The sequence below is a fragment of the Anser brachyrhynchus genome (genome assembly GCF_964034855.1).
Source record: "Anser brachyrhynchus genome assembly, chromosome: 26".
In the NCBI taxonomy this organism is placed as follows: domain Eukaryota; kingdom Metazoa; phylum Chordata; class Aves; order Anseriformes; family Anatidae; genus Anser; species Anser brachyrhynchus.
The window spans coordinates 3,737,763-3,756,744 of NC_137719.1; the positions used below are offsets into that span (position 1 = coordinate 3,737,763).

The window sequence follows — 18,982 nt, forward strand, 5'->3', positions numbered from 1 at the left end:
AGTTTTATAAAAGAGTCACCCAAGCCAAGGCAGCACACTGGAAGCAGTGGCTGAAATGCAGTTCCAGGGAGTTCAGAACCAACAAGCCAACCAAAACTAGAAGTACACAGACCAAGAATGTGTTTCCTCACAAAAAAGGACATCTCTTTTCTGGCTACAACAGCAGAAAGGTGGTTCTAATAAGCTGACATAAATCATCAGCTTTTGATGTGATGTTGATTAGCAATCCTTCCCCATCCATTCCTTCTTCCCCTGCAGCCCAAGTGCAGCATCCTCTACCAACACTACAAGTGGCAGAGCAGCTTGTCAAGCCCACAGTGCTTGTTTGTGACCATTTAAGAGCAAAGATATTCCCGTGATATCCCAGACAGGCCAAAAGAAGAACAACCTGGCAGCCAGCTAACCCAGGCTCTGTGCAGGACTTGAAGATCTCAGCACGGCACCACCGCACACGCACGGCTGGCACATCCAGTTTCACTGGGCTCCTTCCAAGGGGAACACGCGGAGTTAAGCATTCACACCACATCCTGCAGAAAAAGGTGCTTTCCCCATCCTTTCTACTACGAAATTCTGAAGTGTTCATTCACATTTAGAGCTTGGCACGGGAAGAGAAAATCCAAGGCTTGTCTATAGCTCAAGATGTCTGTGTGGGTGAGAAATCCATCATCACTTTTACCACCTGCTCTCGGAGGCCAGACCCAGTGTGGATCTTGAACACAGCAAGCACTGCTCAAGGTCTTAGCGTGATCTTCAGCAAATCTTTACTATCTCGTCCATCAGCCACATAACTGAGATAATGCTAAATTCATCTCTGTGCCCTGCAGGAACGCACAGTGCTCTCCTATAGAGGACTTCTAAAAACACAAAAGCTTGTAAACATTTGATTTGTTTTCAAGTCTTGTTCAACGCGAAAGAAACTTGTCTGTAGCACCGAATAATATGCTGCGTACCTGAGCGAGGCAAATCTGAGCAGTAAGCTGTTTATCAGCGTGCTGCTCTAACAGCTGGATTCTCTATGAAAAAGCTGAATTTCAAAAATCACAATATTTGGGACCGTATTAGAACCAATACAGATCTATTAATAGAGAAATGAGAAACATCCCATGGAATTTCATCCGGATTCCATGAACTGAACAGGGGACACTGAATAGTTTAGAGAACGTAAGCAATCCAAAGACAAATAAAACAAACGCTACTGCTTAAGTGTTCCTAAAAAAATAAAGATTCTGCTCAAGGGGGAAATTATAAGCCCAAGTGCTTCAGTTACTCTCAGCAGAAACTCGTATATTAGTCAAAACTTAGCGTATTTCCAGCCACTGAGCTGTGTTGCACATAATTACAGGGCGGGGATTCAAATCCACTATATTTGCTTCACTTAATCCTATATAACGTTAATGTGGCATGGCACACACAACATTTATCGTGAGAAAACAGATTAGGAGTCCCCTGCTACAATAATAGTCCAAACGACAGCGGTGTTTTACCATCACACTACATGAATAGCGGCCACGGGTGATCATAAAGAAGATTTGCAGGTACGAGGGAGTACCCATTACGTCTGCATCCAGCGCAAGTCCACGAGGGCTGAACTACGTAGGGAAGGTATCAAAAACGGAGCTCCAGACAAGAAAGGGTTCCCTCTTTTCCACCAGGAATAATCATTTGCAACCCAATGAAAAATTTTACGCAAACTGAAATGAAATAGTTTGTTTCCACTTGAGTTGGAGAAGGCTGCATTTGTTATTTAAGCAAAGCCTCAAGATTAGTCATTTTAATTGAAATACTTGTTGTAAAAACTGTTAACGATGGCAAAATTGAAACTGTTTTTGTCTGGCACCTAACACGTGAACCACACACTTGCCTGGAGACTGCCATAAAACTGAAAAATAATCATGGCAGAAAAAGATAACAAGTCTCCAAATGTGTCTACACCTGCTGAAAGAAGCTTCACTGACACAACTCTAAACACAGGCCAGGTTACCAAATTCACTCATACTTACATAAATACTTCTGGGCTATTTAGATGCCAGCATTTAGTTTTCAATTGCTTTTTTAATGAAACCTCCTTCCAAGTCTTGACACAACAGATTATTCCTTGATAGGATGAATTAAGGTCTATACAGTCTTCTGAAGCATCACATTTAATGACTATTTACTTCGAGCCAGGGTTGTAAATTGTTCCGATTCAGACTTGATACACCCATGCTGTTAGAGAGCTCAAATATTCTCCTAATATCGCAGCAGAATCTCATTAACCTGCTTGTTTAAGGGTATTTATCCTTTTGACTCATCCGCTGTGCTTCCTTTATAGTCCTTTAAATTTAATTTAATTTCTACTGGGGATAAAGAAGGCGGCTGGGGGAGACTGGTCACATATTCCGACTGCATTTCCTTCTGGCTGCAGCTGCTGACACCCGTTTGTGGCAGACACCTGCGCGCAGCATCCCTGCTGGAAGTGGAAGCTCTTGGAAGCTGCTCCTACCCAGCACCAGCACCAACCGCTCACAAAGCAGCCCCTGCAACACAGTTTAAAAGGAATTCCTTAAGCAGCATTATAGAAATCACCGAGGGAAGGCTCCAGCCACCCTCCCAAGCTGGCATTTACAGATTTTATCTGCAGCTCTAGTTGTTTGCATTGTAATGTCGCCGGTTTAAGGAGCTACACAAAGCTTTACAACCGTAGGAATAAACAGCGCGTTGGGGCTTTATTTCCTCTTCTCTCCCCAACTGGCAATGCTGCTGAGGATAAAAGGATTAATGCACAATTACTCCTGACATAAAGAGATAGGGAAAAGACCCAGACCCTCTACCTGCAGCGAGCAGTGCCCGGTTTGAAGCCCACCGAGGACACCAGAAGCCTTCCTCCTGAATACCTGGACAAGTTATTAAGAAAACGCTTCCAAGCACTCCATCCGCTGGGCAATGCCTGCCTGCCTCAGAGCACATGCGATACAGCCCGACCTAACCATGCTGGACAGGGGAAATTCACAAGCAAGGCTTGCAGTGGTGCTGACCGCGAGCTGCTGCTCAAAAACTGTAGGCCAAGCAGATCTTTTATCTGCGCAGCAACGCGATCACTGGTGGAGCATTTTACAGCCTCCAAAGAGGTTCTAGGAACAGCGACAGGTCAGCAGTTTTTTCCTCGAGTCACTCTACTGTGAATTAATACAGTTTAATGAAGTTAGCGATGTGCTGCAGCGGATGGTTCAATGGGTTGTATTTGAAGTTCAGCTCTCTCTAGGCTTCGGTTCGACTTTGTCCACAAGAGCACAGCAAACACAGAGCACGCTGAGCAGACAGCACTGGTCCCGAGGTGCTGAGCCTTCCCAGTTCTCCTTTCCCCGAAAATAAATGTGCTGAATGTGTTCCCAGCCTTGCCAAAGGCAGTGAATGAGGTGATAAATGTTAGGGAAGTAGCTGTGCTATTTACAGTGAATTCATTATTAGCATCAAATAACACATTAACATTTGTTTTATTAATGGAAAAATAGAGCTTAATAACCTCATCCATTGCTAGCAGAGCAATGCAGGGCTTAATCAAAATTGTGTTTCTTTCAGACATTTTTTTAATCAGCAAAGCCGACCGTCCTATACTTGGGCTAAACAATTTTATCTGTAATCACTAAAACTTACTATAAAACTTACTATATCCCCTTCATTACATGCTTTCCCTCCAAAGTAATACCTCTGCAACGTTTAATTATGCAGTACATTACAAATCCATCACCTTTACAGCAGAAACAGGTGTATATGAAGAACTTCTTTCATTGCGAGCACGAATAGTTTTATTGTACACAACCTAAATAATGTAGCACGTTGGTTGAGTTAGTTACTCGGCAAGATTATTAGATTTCAAGACTCGTATCTTTTAAAAAGGCTGTCTTTTAAAGCTCAGCTTGCATTAAAGACACAAGCACATACCGCATTTTGACAGCCGTGCTGTCATCATACATGTCTACTTCCATGCCTACAATGTGAGCGGACACCCAGCATCCAGCAAGCTTCCTGGCATCCAGGTGGCTGTAATTAAGTGATCTGGGAATGGTTTCCTTCAGAAAAATAAAAATAATAACTTAAAGAAGATGCTGCACTAATTGGAAGCCCCTCATCAGCAATATTTGGTTCCCCTCTTTGGGGCGGCCTTTGTGTCAAGCTGCTTGGTCTCTAAGCGCAGCCTTCACTTGTGAAACAGATAAATCACACACCACCACTTCCTTATGGGGGATCTTAAAAATAAATGCTCAAAAACCAACCCAACTACTCTTGGATTGAGTATCTCGTTGCTAGAGATGATAAACTAATAGGATTTCTACCCTACCACAGACTTGTGCTTCGTACAGGTGGTTGTTCCACATAGCCTCTTGTGGGATCTGCGGGACCAAGAGCAGAAGCAAAGCCTTCTGTGCTCTAACCCCAGTTCCTCAACCATCCTGAGCTGAAAACTAAGCCAAGGCAGACTTCAGGTAGGGCACAGACTGGGAGGTTTGGGGTTCAGTAAGGAAAAAGCAACATTAAAGGTCTGCCTTCAAGACCTGGGGACACTCAGAAGCTTCAAAGGACAGGTTAGATGTACAGCCTCAAAACAACCTTCCAGGAGCCCCTCAAGCTTTATTTTTTCCATCAAAAGGTAATAGAAACTTTATTTCCGATGTAGCACAGGAAGGGAAGAAAAGGGCACAGAGCTAAAACCTTCCAGTGTGGAAAAGGAGGTTGAAAAAAAAAAAAAAAAGACAAGACTTATCTGCAGGGTTTGTAATCATTTCTGGCTTCCTCTCATCCTGTTCCAAGAACTGATCCAGGCTACGACCTAACCCTCCAGACTGCTCTGTTTTACACTCTGCTTCCCACTTCCTTACATGATCCCCAGAAATAAGTACCGCAGAGCACGCTCTGACATCGCCTCTAAAACACCTTCTGCTGGGAACTGTGCCAGGGTACAGCTTTCAGAGAGCTTTGGGGCTATTTCTGCCCGTACCGAAGCTGCTTTATTTTACAAGAGCACATGAAAAGGGATTTTGGATGACAGAACTTAGCCCCAGTAGAGAGAAAGTTTCTGAAGTTTGAAAACAGATGATTTTAAATGCCCCAAGAGGATGTTTCAAGAAAAAAAAAAGCACTAAGTCTTTAACAAAATGTTTGCATGCTATTTTGAAGGCACTCCCTCCACTGTTACAAACCCTCAATTTTAAGAAGCAGATATTAAAAGAATTTGCACATATATTCCAAAGGTAAAATAAATCCACATCTCCGCTGTTTTGGCCTCACCGGACTACAAGACATCCACCTGGGACACCAAAAACACAACCTGCAAAGGCTTTGGGAACAGAAGTTTAATTGCAGCTGCATTTTCCATTTCCATTCCAGCTGTGTCTCTGCTTGCTTACAGCAGGGCTTAGGAAAGAAGGCGGATAAGACAATAGGGACTCCCAAACTACTTCCAGCTCTGTCTCCACCCAGTGGCCTCAAGCAGTGACTTAAGAACCACAGGGCTACACGACAGTTCACATCTGAGATACAGAAAAATTATTTACATATTTCTTCCGTGGCTGTAAGACCAAGCCATTGCTCTGTACAGCAATATCTGTGCGGAGCATTGCAAAGCCTCACCCCATGCCTGCTGAAATTAGAACTCCCCGCCTATGCTGAAGGACTCCAGCTGAAAATGTCCTTTAGATGGGTTGCAAATAATGCACTTGAAATAACTTCTTCCTGTGCAAGGAGATCAGATATAAGTTGTCTCATGGCTGAAATCATGCAGCTCCTGCACTCACAAGTCCATTGCTCCACATGGGCCACCTCTCAGCTTTTTCGGTTAACTTGGAAGCCAGGAAAAAAATAAAGAAATATGTAAAGACAGATTGCTGGTTGGCCTAATTTCTTTGTCTTACTATGAGATCTAGCTTAATTCTGAAGCTCCACCCAGAAGTACTTTTATAAAATGCATTTGTGTTTCAACATCTTGCCATACACGCTTCCTCCTTGGACACCAATTTTAGTTATAAAGAAGCTGTCTTAGCACGAGGCCCAGTGACATGTCTCAGCCAAGTCCGGAGCTATAATTAAAACTTGCAGGGGAGGAAGGTAGGTGACATCAGGTGACATCAGGCTTCCAGCCGCTCTTTTTAATACATTGCTCCTGCTGAATGCAAAAGGCCACGTGCAATGCAAGCAGCACGCTCCTGCTCCGTCCTGCCCGTGCCTTTTAAGAAGGAACGCCTGCTAACTGGCGATTAACCACCTTCTGCCAAGGTGCACGTACCAAGTGGCAATGTGATTGCTACCCCTGTGAAAAGAAAAAATGTTATTTATGCTACAAGTCTCTGGCAAGTCTGCTTTGCACAGCCAGAGGGAATGGTTTCAGGCCCTCGGACCGTGTGCTTCATTTGCAAGGAAGCGGGGAGTTTCAGGATTCACCAGTGTTGCCAACTTTTGCAACCACAGCCTGAGGTTTTCTCGCCTCACTCCCCTCTGGCTGCAAAGAATCAATGCTTTTATGAAATAGTTTCAAGTCCTTAATGTTTGCAAATAAAAGGATAAAGAGGTAAAGACTGGAGCTATTGCACAACAGAGAGGCGGTTCGTGATCCACATAAACATCACTCAGAATGGAAAAGGATGGACAATGTTAAAAATCACGTTCCCAGAGCTATTGCTAGATCAGCTGTAAAGTCAAGAATACACAAGCTCAAGTTGGCTCAGCACCATCCTGAATGAAGCAGTAATCGTGTACTAAAAGGTCTTTCTTGCCCATCTTTCCTCGCTGTCTACGAGGCCAGCCAGCCCTGCTGGCTGCCCATGTCCCCAGGCAGTGTCTTCAACAAGGGGCTTGTTCCAGCCTGCTTCCAGAAGATGAAACCACAGGCTTAAGTGGGTTTCTGGATTTCTTTGGAGCTTTCCCATTCCCTCACCCCTGTGCTATTATTTGACACTTAAATATTTGCACAACAAACAAGCAACAAAGAGGAACTCAAGCTGATAGATTTAATTGTACACAACAATAGACCCAGAGCAGATAATGTCTCACCAGGAACATTAGACATCCCAAATTAAATTTGTTTGCGTGTTTTCTCACACTTACATCCACAAACAATTTGAAATTGGCCCGGGACTGACAGCAGGAAAAATAACCTTTGTGTCATACAAATCACAAAACCTTAAGCAACTTCACTGTTTCCATACTCATAAAGCAAATGAGAAAATAGCTGGCTGCTCACTTTTACTGAAACCTTTGCTTGTGCACAGATCCCAGAACTCGTGGTCAGCCGTTAATATGGACAGGAGCTGATAGGACAGCAGATCTTTACAATGGGATTGATAAGGATAATTAAGATCCTTAACTGTGGCAGTCAAGGAATAGTGTCTTTCAGAATAAAGTGTATTTCCCTGTTTTATCTGATAAACAACAGGTCTCTTCCCTGGATAGGATATTAGGTGGAAGTCCAGTGAATAATATCTAAACAGGAGAAGGCTTCTGTGCGCTTTAAGGGCCAATTTTCTCTTACATCTGAAAGCAACATTAATGTTTCCTTTTAATGGTCCATCGCTTTTTCACTTTTGCTTAGTCCCCTAGCTCCATCTAGCGCCAAAACGAAACAAAAAGCCTTGTTCTTTCAGCAACCTAAATAAACCTAGTCCTCGAAGTCCAAGCCAAAGGAAAAACAATTTGCTTCGTGCCAAGTTCTGTAACTGTGTCTCTGCACAGGGATTTCTGCTGATCCAACGCCCCAGACACAAAGGGTTCGCAGCCTGCGCTCAGAAAAACCCATCAGGCAAAACACGATTAGCAGGGGTCCCCAAAGCAGCATGCAAGCAGGAAGGTGGAGAGCTCGTCTTCAAACAAAATCCGCATTATAGACAGGTAAACAGCAATATCGAGACTTTTCCCGGAGGAAAGGCCTGATTCTAGCAGCTTGCTTTCTTTTCCCACGGCCTGCTTTCAGCAGAAGAGAAGGGCATTACCTTGCGCTTTTCCAGCTATTACGCTTAGACACCATCACAACTCACGATTCCCTTCCGACAGGGATTTCATCATTTTAAAATGTATTTTCATTTCAAAACGTCCCCAGAGATCCTCCTTGAAACAAATCATCTTAAAACAAATGTTTGAAACTACACCTTATAAATGATGAATAGCTTTTTGTACGGTTCCTTGAGCTATTTTCCAGTGGCAAAAGTTTAGTAAGCACTACCAGGCAATATTGCTGCAATAAACGTAGTCCTAGCTCTGTCATCTCCAAAACTTATGACGTATAAAATATTTTCTTGAAACTCTTAGGTACAAACTACTTGAAGTGTTGGATTTTTCAGCTCCATCATCTTAATTACTGTGGAGAAAATCCTGAACTATTTTCAGCAAAGGTGGCTTTTGGAAAAAAATAAATAAATAAATAAATAAATAATTCTCTTTGGAAAATTTGAAAAACTAAAAAAAAAAAGTCTTCCTTCCTATTACCTTTCCTTAAGGGTAAAGGTAAGCAGATCGGGAAGACAAATGCATTGCATCTGAATTGTATTACACTGGGATCAGAATCTGTTTTCTAATGTTTGCTAAAATGCTACTGAGCAAAGACTAACACAAGTGACACTTGAGACCATGCAATAGCCCTGATTTTTATTTTCCTGCACTGAATGCCAGATTAGATCATTCAATCTCAATTAGATCATCAATCTCTACTGCTTTAATGATTTTTCTACTCTTCTACAGCAAATATCCGCTGCAGCAAAGCAGGCAAGGCAACTTGGGGAAAAAAAAATCTCCCGTGATTTATATTCCCCATCCAGGAATTGGGGCTTTTCATCTAGGAGAGTCAGGGGGGTCCTTACCTGGCGTTTACACCCTAAATGAGGTGCACCGTGAGCCTTGTAGACCTTTGGGTCCCTGTTATAGCAGACTTTGCACATCCCATTACTCAAGGTAGAAATAAACACACTGTGGATTGGAAAATCCCCAGTATAATTTAAGCACTAATTAAACAAATGGATTTTTATCACAATTCTTACATATTTACCCAGTGCAAGCAGCATCCCCTAAGAACAGATACTTTTCCACATGCTCATTTAGGAACAAGATAGCATTACAATATCGTGCATTACCCTGTTTAATGTCAGGGAGAAGACCATGCTGTCCAAGAGGTACATGCACGCAAAATAACAAGAATTTTATCAAATGTAGTACTTCTTTTTTTCTGAAAGAATGAATGAGTCCCTTCAAATCGACCCCTACATGTGGTAAATGTGGGTAAACGTGAGAAGGAAGGACAGTTATTCGGTAGCATGCTGCCCACAGCTACCATTACTGCAAAGCTGAACTCAGAAGGAAAAGTTCAGAGACAATAACCAAGGGCAACACCACTGAAAAATTAAATTAGACCAAACCTCATTGCACAGAGTATATTCTCATTACTAAATCCCCTACCTTTCTACCAGAACCACAGCACAACCTCTGGATCTCACCGGGCCAAGCTGCCAACAGCTCAGTTTCCTCCCCACACACCTTTTTAACGTTTACCCCACCACCACCACCCGTTCACCTGAAGAAACCTTGGTGCAATCGCTGCTAACCTTCCCCAGGGAATCAGATTAACTCGACAGCTCTTTATGCTGGTTTAGGTGATTCTGCCCCAGATGAGTTTGGGAATGACGAGATTCTTTTGTACGCAGGACCACAGAGAAAATTTTCCAGTGGTTTAGATGATGAGCCGGTGGTTGTGACTTTATTCGCAGAAAACAAATCGTGAGATTCACTTCAAGATCTGCCCTGTAGAAAAGCCATGGTTACCGTGCAAGCTGAGGCTTTGCTTTTAGGTCCTTTTCATCTTCAGTTTGACAGATTTAGGGGCATAACCACAGCATGTTTGATGTGCCCGTATCTGTGGCCCACAAAAGCTGTCGCTGCCCCACCGCTCACTCCAAAGCAGTCCTCGAGGTCCGCCACGTGCACACGGACAGGCTGAGGCATTAACCTGAACCCAGCCAGTTCCTGCATAGCTTTGTTTGCCAAAACCTTCCCCAGAGCAGGCCCAAGGTGGGATGAGCTACCTGCTCACAGCCTTCTGAAAGCTCCCTGCAAGGCTCATGCCGGTAGTAAAACCGTACCTTACCTAAACTGCTCCTCTGAGAGATGCCTACTGCCCCTAGGAGGGCTCCTCCTTCGTTTCTGCACAAATTTGCTCACAGCATCTGCAGCATTGCTTGAAGAAACTCACTTGACACAGTATGGAAATGGACCGTGAGCATTCGCAGTCAGGACCTGCATCCGTGCTGGGAGAAGCCACAAGGAAGCCGTCGAGCCTCGGCTGGGAGTATGCTTAGAAAAATCAGATGGCAGCTAAGGAATACTCCAGGGCTGTGCATAACTGTAGGCTACCACTGCAGTGTAAACATGTTAATATTTAATAACATCTAATGCAAAATCAACTTCTGCGTGCTCTGCTAACGTGAGCTAATATGTTAAGGCTGACAGTGAGGTTTTCCAAGAGCCTTTTCAACAAAGAGAACATTTCCACAGCAAAGCTTAGACACTGTAATAGCTGTTAGCAGGAAAGGAGACAAGTGCACGCATGAGGAAGTGCCAGAGTATGTCAGGAAAAGAGACACCAAGGTAAGCAACCTTCCTAAGGGTAATAAAAATGCTGTTCTGAGCAATTGTTGAAGCCAATATCAAGAACAATAGAGGAAACCTTCAACCAAGGCTTTTGCAAGATGCCAGACGACACAGCAGCACCACTTTCGTGTCTCGTTACATCTTAATCCCCACTCAAAGAACATAAAACCTCCAGAAGAGGAAATCTCAAGGACTGCATTCAAACCCACGTGACAGGCTCAGACCCCGTGTGAGTTCAGCTGTTCTCTGTATTGGTATTTACACGGTTTGCAAGCCTGGGGTGGCTCCGAGTCAATACAGAAAGGGTCAGATGGTAGGTGGGCAGGGGCAGGGGCTATGCACTATTTTCAAACATAGAACAAATTTCTTAGATCTTACTAGCGTATAGACAGAGCAGTGTATTCTTATATTCTAGTATCTGGCACATTAACTACCTAAAAATAGAGGCACATCCCTTATGGATCACTTTCAAAACACTGGATTAAAAATGGGAAGTGAAACTATGAAACGAGGGCTGCACAAAAGAGCAAGGGTGAAAAAAAAAAATCTCACCTGCAAACAGATGATACTGTAAAAGCACAGAAGAAAAAAAAAAAAAGAATTCCCATAATGTACACTGCAATTTTAAAAAGTACGTAAAAACACTTACTGGTGCCTGTTTTCATGCATATAAAAATATCCCATATTTAAACGCATTCTTTAAGTGACCATAAGAACCTTGTGCTAGAGATTACTGTAGAAATGAAGTCAGGCTCATGGAAATAGAGACAATAAAATAAACTTCAAAAGATAAATTGTTTGACTTTGGAGACATTTAATGAATCAATCAGTGCTTAAAGCACAGCGTTTAAAGGGACTGAAGGGCAAGAAATTGATATATGCCACAGACTCCTCGGTCAGAAACAACTTGAAAACGTAATAGCAGATGACAGGATAAAACAGGCTTATAAAGTGAACGATATTGTGATTTGGAGTGACCTCCAGCCTCCCTAATCTTTAATAGCAAAACCTTTCTGACACCAAGGAAAGCATGATGGATCTTCTCTAGCATTCAGCTGCTTCTTGAAAGCCGTCAACAGCTACCTGAGACAGTTCATCTAACTCCAGTCTTGAGTGATCAGGGGATTAAGGAGGGAATCGGATGCAGTCAGGGGTGCTGCATTTTGGGAAGATAAACTGGACATCAAAAGCAGTGATTTAAAATCATTAAAGAGAGCGAGGGCAACTGCTGAAGCAATCTGAGAGGGAAGCAAAAGAAAGGGCTTGTTCCATGGTCAGAACAGACAGCGGGGTATAGAGCACATAAAGAAAAACCCCACGGCGAAGGTGACAGCGAAGGGCTCCGCTCTGCAGCTTCTAAACACACAGCTTGACCTTGCTTGATGCAGCGGGACGGAACCTCAGGCCCATGTATAAAAGAGTGATATAATTTATCAGACCTGCTTCTTGTATAAAACTTAACAAATGCGTATCTCAAAGCTTTTTATAAAGGAGATAAGCATCATTACCCCAGCTGGACAGATACACCAGGGCTGGTGAAGAGCAGTTATTTGTTATTTGTCCCGCAATACCCAGATGTTGTCACAGGATGCAGCTTCTTAAATCAAGAACCTGAATTCACCCAGGCTCCTAGGAATAAATGGCAGCGCGGTGGCCTCAATACGCGGAGCTGTATTCCTCAATACGCTGCCACCTATTGATTCGCTTTTAGAAATAACTGTACGTGGGAGAATATTTAGTGCCAATACCCTAAGACAGAAAGCCATCCAAAATTGGTGAAAGAATAAAGAAAGCCTATGCAAGCTGGCAGTCTTGCACCAGGCATGCTCCCATTTAGAGCAGTAAGGGCTTTGCCTAAATGGATCTGCCTGGTTTGGCCCCCATTAGCCTTCTCATCCCCTCCTCAATAAATCACCACCCTGGATTTCCCAAATATGATGTATAAATGTAATGTCTCATAAAAAAGTCCAGTTCGATCCCAACATACTGTTCAGGGTGTACAGGCCAAAAGAAACTGTGGCTTCTTCCAGCTATGTGACGGGCCAGGGGAATTCAAAACAGAACAGAAAAAGCCAAGCGTGTGGTTGTTTCTTAATAAAATTAAATTAAATAAATTAAAAAAAAAAAGACTCAAAGACCTTTAGCAGTATACTTACAGATATGGGACACAACTCAAACACATGGTTACTTCCATACCCACGTTTACACCTGGGCATGCCCTCACCAACCCAAAGTAGGGTAATAATTTCTATTATTACCCTAATATAGATTATATATATAATATATATATATTATAGATAATAATTTCTATTGTAGTTTCAGTGAAAATTCTCTGAGGTTGCAAAGCTCCAGGGAGAATCCCCTGCACCCTCAGTCCAGGCTGCAGCTTGCCATGCAGCGACCGGCAGACTGACAGGCACCTGGTTTCTTTAAAGGCTGAAAATCCGAGGGGCTAAACACGTATCAGTCCTGAGTCCCACTTAACCCAAACAATCAGAGCAAAGCAATAGCTCTTCTAAAACGAGCCCTCACGATGCTGTATTTATTTCCATTGCTGAAGAGAGAATCAAAATGGAAACTTTGAAGGCCTGATAGAAGTGGGAAATTGCTTGGTTTGTGGCTTGAACTTTGAAAAAGCACCCAGGGCCATGCTGCTCTGTCCAAATGCAAGCTCCAAACTGAAATGTGAAAAATCAGTGCAAAGTCCTGAGGCAAATGGACCTGTCTGTCTCCCAGCTCTCGTACGGGAGTGATAATGCTTGGAAGACTTCGCATTTCCAAGTACTAATTACAAGAATGTGATGGATGCACCGCCTGAATTAAATGTACAGGAACAAGAGAGTATGGAAGGGAAAACAAACAAAAACTTGGAGGAGGAATTAATGACGCATTTAATGAAGAGAAATCAAAACTCATTTGTTGTTTTGGGAGGGGAAGGCAACTTTTAACGCCATCGCAATACTAGCAGAACAGCATAAAATTGATATCTAGCCTGTCAGAGCTGGAGTAATAAATTATTATTTTCCATGATTTCGTTTTTCCTTTTAAAGCAAATACTTTATTTTGTTCAGCTTTAAAAAGAAAGCCACATTATTTAAAATGACTTAAAAATATAAGTGTAATGAGCTATAACACAGACATTTATAGAAGGCAACGTGTTTTGTGATGAGGTATTTAACTTCTTATAAGTAGTAAGGAGCAACATTTTTTACTAGGAGGTGTATTTCCCGAGCAATTAGGCACAGGAGCCTAATTAAAAATTAAGTCAATGTTCAAATAAGCATAATAGAATATCTGTAATCTGCAGAAACACAGGAACAGCTGGAATGCTGCTTAGTTTTACTACTTCCTTGAAGAATGCTAAAAAATTTCAGGAACGCATTCCAGGAGGTGCATTTCCAAGGTCACCTTTGCATATAGGTTGCTTCATTCTTGAAAATAAGAGCTGGCAGCCCTGGGGACCAGGGCTGGTGTCACCTCGCACCCCAACCAGTCTTAACTGCAGCAGATAGCCCCCTGCCCAGCAGATGTAGGGACCTGGCGATGAAACCTATCTCTCCAAAAAACATTCCTTCATAGTAGCACGTGTACCATGCCGCAGGCTCCATACAGGACATTTCTGGGACACGCCAGCCGTGGTCTGCTCTGGCTGCCTTGCACTCATCCGTACTTACTTCCCCGTGGCACACAGCTGTCTGCCACCACAGGTAGCAAGAAGTCCCTCTGTGGTAAGGGAAACAGTTTGGGGCAGTTTGGCTGAAGTCTTTCCTTGATATAACATGGTCTGAGATTTCTCATGGTTGTCTTTAAACAAGCTTGCCTACATCTGGGCTTTATATATAAAATTAGATATCCATACATACAAACCCCACCCACATACATATATATTTATATACATATATACACACATTTTCATGAAAATCTGGCTATTGACCTCAATTTAAGGTGGAAAACAGAACTTTTGCACATTTTCTGTCAGCTGAGGTTCAGGTAACACAGCTAGAGTTGCTCTGAAACTACCTTCCAAAATTTGAAGGTAGAAACCCAAGGTGATAAATTTTAATACCATACTATAAGCTAGGTAAATATTTACCACAATAAGAAAATACACTGAAACATGCAAACAGACAGTTATCTGTAAGCTGCAGGAGGAAGGTCTCCTCCAGAGACTCACAGAGCGAAGTTGCCATAGGGAATTGGACATCAGCATCTCACAAAGTCATCCTCCAGGTTGCATGTACCCACGACCACTCACTCATATCGCTCATATTTGTATTTTTCATAGCTAGTTATGAAAAGATGCAATGCCCTTTAAATGAGGCAGGCTTAACCTCATTTGTGACATGGGGATTAAATCAGGGATGAACTGATCAGCTGTAGGTCAGCAAAGACTTCATATTTAGGCATCGGAAGATCTAGAAAGGCTACAGTTTAGCATGTTATACCACCATATTTAGGTATTTAAATACTTTTCAATATGGTCCACTGGGTAATTTTAATACTTCTGCCACTAATGTATTATAAAGAGAAATCTCCATACATAAATAGCCAGCTAGCATGATATTTAATCAGACACCCGCTGAACACTAGCTAGCACAAACAAACAAGCTAATAACACACTCCAAAAGTCTTCACCCAGAGACACTTTTCAATGATCTGCCAACAAAAATTACATTTGTCACCAAAGACTGGGATGCCTACATATACCGTGGAGGCAAATCAGCAAAGCCCAGCTTTTCCTTTAGCTGAATAAGCTGCTTTCCTGAAGGACAGGGGCAGACAGCCACCACCACTTCTCAGAGGGGATGAGATCCACGGCCCTACAGATTTTGACAGCTATGAGCCTCAGGGTCCCGTGCACGTGTACCTTATCTCCTGCCATACAACCTGTCTGCGAGGTGGTGGCACTCACAAATGTCCCCATGCACCAGGAGCACACCGAAGGCACAGCTGTAAGGCAGCCTGCTTGCAGGTGGCAATGCAGTCCCTGTGAAAAGCCAGGCTTCAGATTAGTGTTATGTTGCATTACAAACCCACATTTTAATCACATCTCAGTCTACATATTTAAAATGAATTGGTTCAGTGTTAATTGCCATTAAAGGGAGAACTTTTTAGACTTAATAATTCTGAGTGACAGTTCAGGTCCCAGTGTAATGAGCACAAAGCCAAAGCAGATTATGAAGACTGTGATTACACAATCGATTAAAGCAACAAGGTATATTTAAACATGACACTGACATTAAAGACATTTCCTGCAGGTTAATTGCAAGTCAGTTAACATGGAGAAAGTTAATTGCCAAAAACACCTTGTTTTTTTCCAGTAAAATTCAATTTCATTTAGACAACCCCTCACAAACAGTTCAAGAAAAAAATACCCATGATGTATGGGCACGAATGTCAATAAGTGTTTGTTCTTTAAAAAGAATTGGAAGAAAACCTGTGGTAACTAGCATTCCCCACCTCCTTCCATCCACCTGTGTGTTCAGATGTTTGCCCATCACCCCGTATCTGATCCTCCAGCTCCCCCATTTTCACTGTGGCTCTGTTGCTAAGCCAGAGTCCCTGACAGCAAGCTTGGCCAGGAGACAACGAGGCAAACAGCCTGGAGCAAGCTGCTGAGACCATCAGGGAAACCTGGGAGGGACAGATGATGATTACTTCTTTATTAACACAAGCTGTGGAACATAGGAAGCAAGCAATTCTCCCTTTTAAAAGAGTCGATACACAGCCAAGCTTTCTATGCAGTCTAAGTATGGACAAAGTACGTGTAAAAACCAGGCAAGTCCATTCAATGTGTCATTCCCCTCAGTCCTCCTCCCAAACTGTCCCTCAATATCTTTCACTATAGCTGCTCCTGAAATGATTAGCTGTGGCCTCTGTGCAAGTCAGACTTGTCTTAGATTGCTCCCTTCTAGCTCAAGGGACTCAAAGCAGCTGGAGCAGGCAGCACAGAAATCACAGCACCATGAATAACACAAAGCTGCTCTGCCCTGCCTCGGGGGGATGCTTCTTGGTGTACACCGGTAACCCTCCTTCTGCAAGAGCCCTTGTCTCTAGGATCCACACTGTGCTGAAAGACCGGTATCATTTCTGAACACTTCACATGCTAAACGCAATGGCACCCGCTCTGGGGAGGAAGTGTTTTCAAAATTCTGCATTTTGTTTGACTTCAGACAAGAGACAGACAGAAGAGAACAGACCAGAAACAACCAGAAGTCAAGAGGCAGCAAGCACTCATCATCCAAAGAAGTCCTGGGAGCACACTGTACCTCTGGAAGTTCAACAGCTCTTACAGCATTGAAGACAATGAGGACTTAACCATTATTTCAGTAACACAAGTATTCTGTGTTTTTTTTTCTATAGCCTAAGGCGGACATCGATCACTATACATAAAAGCACACCGAAGACTCAGCTGCAAGTCAAGTCGTTGCAGATAGAAATCAGAAGTGGATGTTTTCATTTTAATTTCACTTTTCACTGTAATTCGTGTCTCAAAACTCAGAAAGCTGGTTTGCCATTGTTCTGTAATAACAAGTCACGCATTTTGTTTCCAGCCCTTTTCCAAGTAATTGTGTATTGCAGCTGCTAAAACAAGTTGTTCTTAGGTCCAGCAATAGACAACACTCCTACCACTGTAAGTCAGTATACTCCTTTTTCAGTTTCCTAAGCAGCCCTGAGCTCTTCCACCAGCTCCAAGAGAGCTGTGCTGCTTCACAATAAGCCATTTAGAAAAAAAAATCGTTCACGCGGGATTAAGCATAAACTCTTGCAGCAAAGACAGACAGCCCTGGGGGCTGCATTGATGTGGGACAGAGGGAGGTATTTTTTCCCCTCAACTCAGCACTGGTGAGACCACAGCTGGAGAGTATCAAGCTCTGGGCTCCCCAGGAAAAAAAGAGAGAAACATGGACATACCAGAACAAGTCCAGGAAAGGGCCACTTGGAGAATTAGGGACTGGAGCAGCTGTCAGACAAGGAGAAGTGAAGGGCTGGGGGTGGAGGGAGGTGTGGTGGTTGTCTTATCGATGTGTATAAATACCTGAGGGAGAGAGCAAAGAGCAAAGAAAACACGGTCAGACCCTTCTTAGCAGTGCCCAGACGCACATCAAGAGACAATAGGCACAAACTGAAATAGAGCAAATTCCATTTAAAAATAAGAAAAAGCTTTTCACTGTGAGGACAGTGACACACAGGAACAGGTTGCCCAGAGAGGCTGTGGAATCTCCATCCTTAAAGATGTTTAAAACACAAATGTACATGGCCTTGAACAATAAAAAGACAATAATCAGTCATTCTTTACAGAAATACTTTTTGTTAGACATCTTAAACCTATGTAATATTCTCCCTGGGTCGTTAATTTGGGAAATTTTCACATGAATACTAATACTCTACTTTGTTCCCAATGAGATCCTATGGCTAAATTAGCTATTTTACTTTCTTTAACTTGGGCATTTAAAGTCACGGAGTTTAATCTCCCTGAGAATTAATGAGCCCCAGTTAAAGAGATTACTGCAAAGGTCTGGAGACCCAAATTGATTTTAATCTATTTATTCTATACCTGCTTGGAGATAAGATTACCACTAAACAAGGCTTTTGTGTCCCTGCCTGTTTACGTTAATGTATTTTTATTACCTGTTCTGTCATCTGGACTGTGGTCTCAAGCCTGCTTTCTAGGAATTGAGCATCCCCTTTCACACTTTAAACATGTGGTAGCGTGCTTTCTCCGATTTCCCTGTTTAAGCATTAAGTATTTATAGCATATAACCCATAGCAGCCCAACAGCAATTTAAACATGTACAGGAATCCTTACTACAGACGGGGGCTAAATATTTAAGCAGGCATCGTTCTGCAAATGGGCAACAGTCCCGGGCTTTGCATTTGCTGATGCTCCTGAAGGAGCAAAACTGAAAATTATCTGACTTGTACTTTGGATTCTCTTGCATATGGAGGTACTTACTTGTATGGACGTGTGGAGGTACCTGGTGCTTCAGGAATTTGGGCTCCCATGACAATTTTGCAGAATGTTTTCCTGTGAGTGGTTACGTGTTAAGCCAGGCCCAAGCTGACAGAAGGAAGCATCAGAGAATGAACATTAAATACAGATTTCAGGAACAGGAAGCAAAGCACAGGTAAAATTACACATGCTGGTGGTGGGAATTAGAGCAGATATGGCACTGAAAGGTCCTAAGTAAAAAACCTAGACATTGAAGCTGACCTTTATTGAGAAATCACTGAGCACAATAATCTGGTTCTGTTCTGTTCCAGTAATGACAGAAATGAAATGTGACACTGAGGAAGAGATTAAGCAGCAGTACCCATAATAGTGTGAAAAACATTCTGTTCCTCTTGAATCCTTTTCAGCTCAAGTGCTGGAAAAGGA

General features: G+C 42.8%; 1 protein-coding gene across 1 annotated transcript in view; it reads right to left on the reverse strand.

Annotated features, from left to right (window-relative positions):
* Positions 1-18,982, reverse strand: part of LOC308182997 (uncharacterized protein) — a 230,889-nt gene that overhangs the window by 201,070 nt on the left and 10,837 nt on the right. Inside the window, exons 6-8 of the mRNA XM_080568459.1 lie at positions 18,818-18,971; positions 18,560-18,664; positions 17,518-17,641 (exon numbers count right to left, since the gene is read on the reverse strand). The gene's annotated coding sequence lies outside the window, so the exon portion shown is untranslated. The remainder of the gene's footprint in view (positions 1-17,517; positions 17,642-18,559; positions 18,665-18,817; positions 18,972-18,982) is intronic.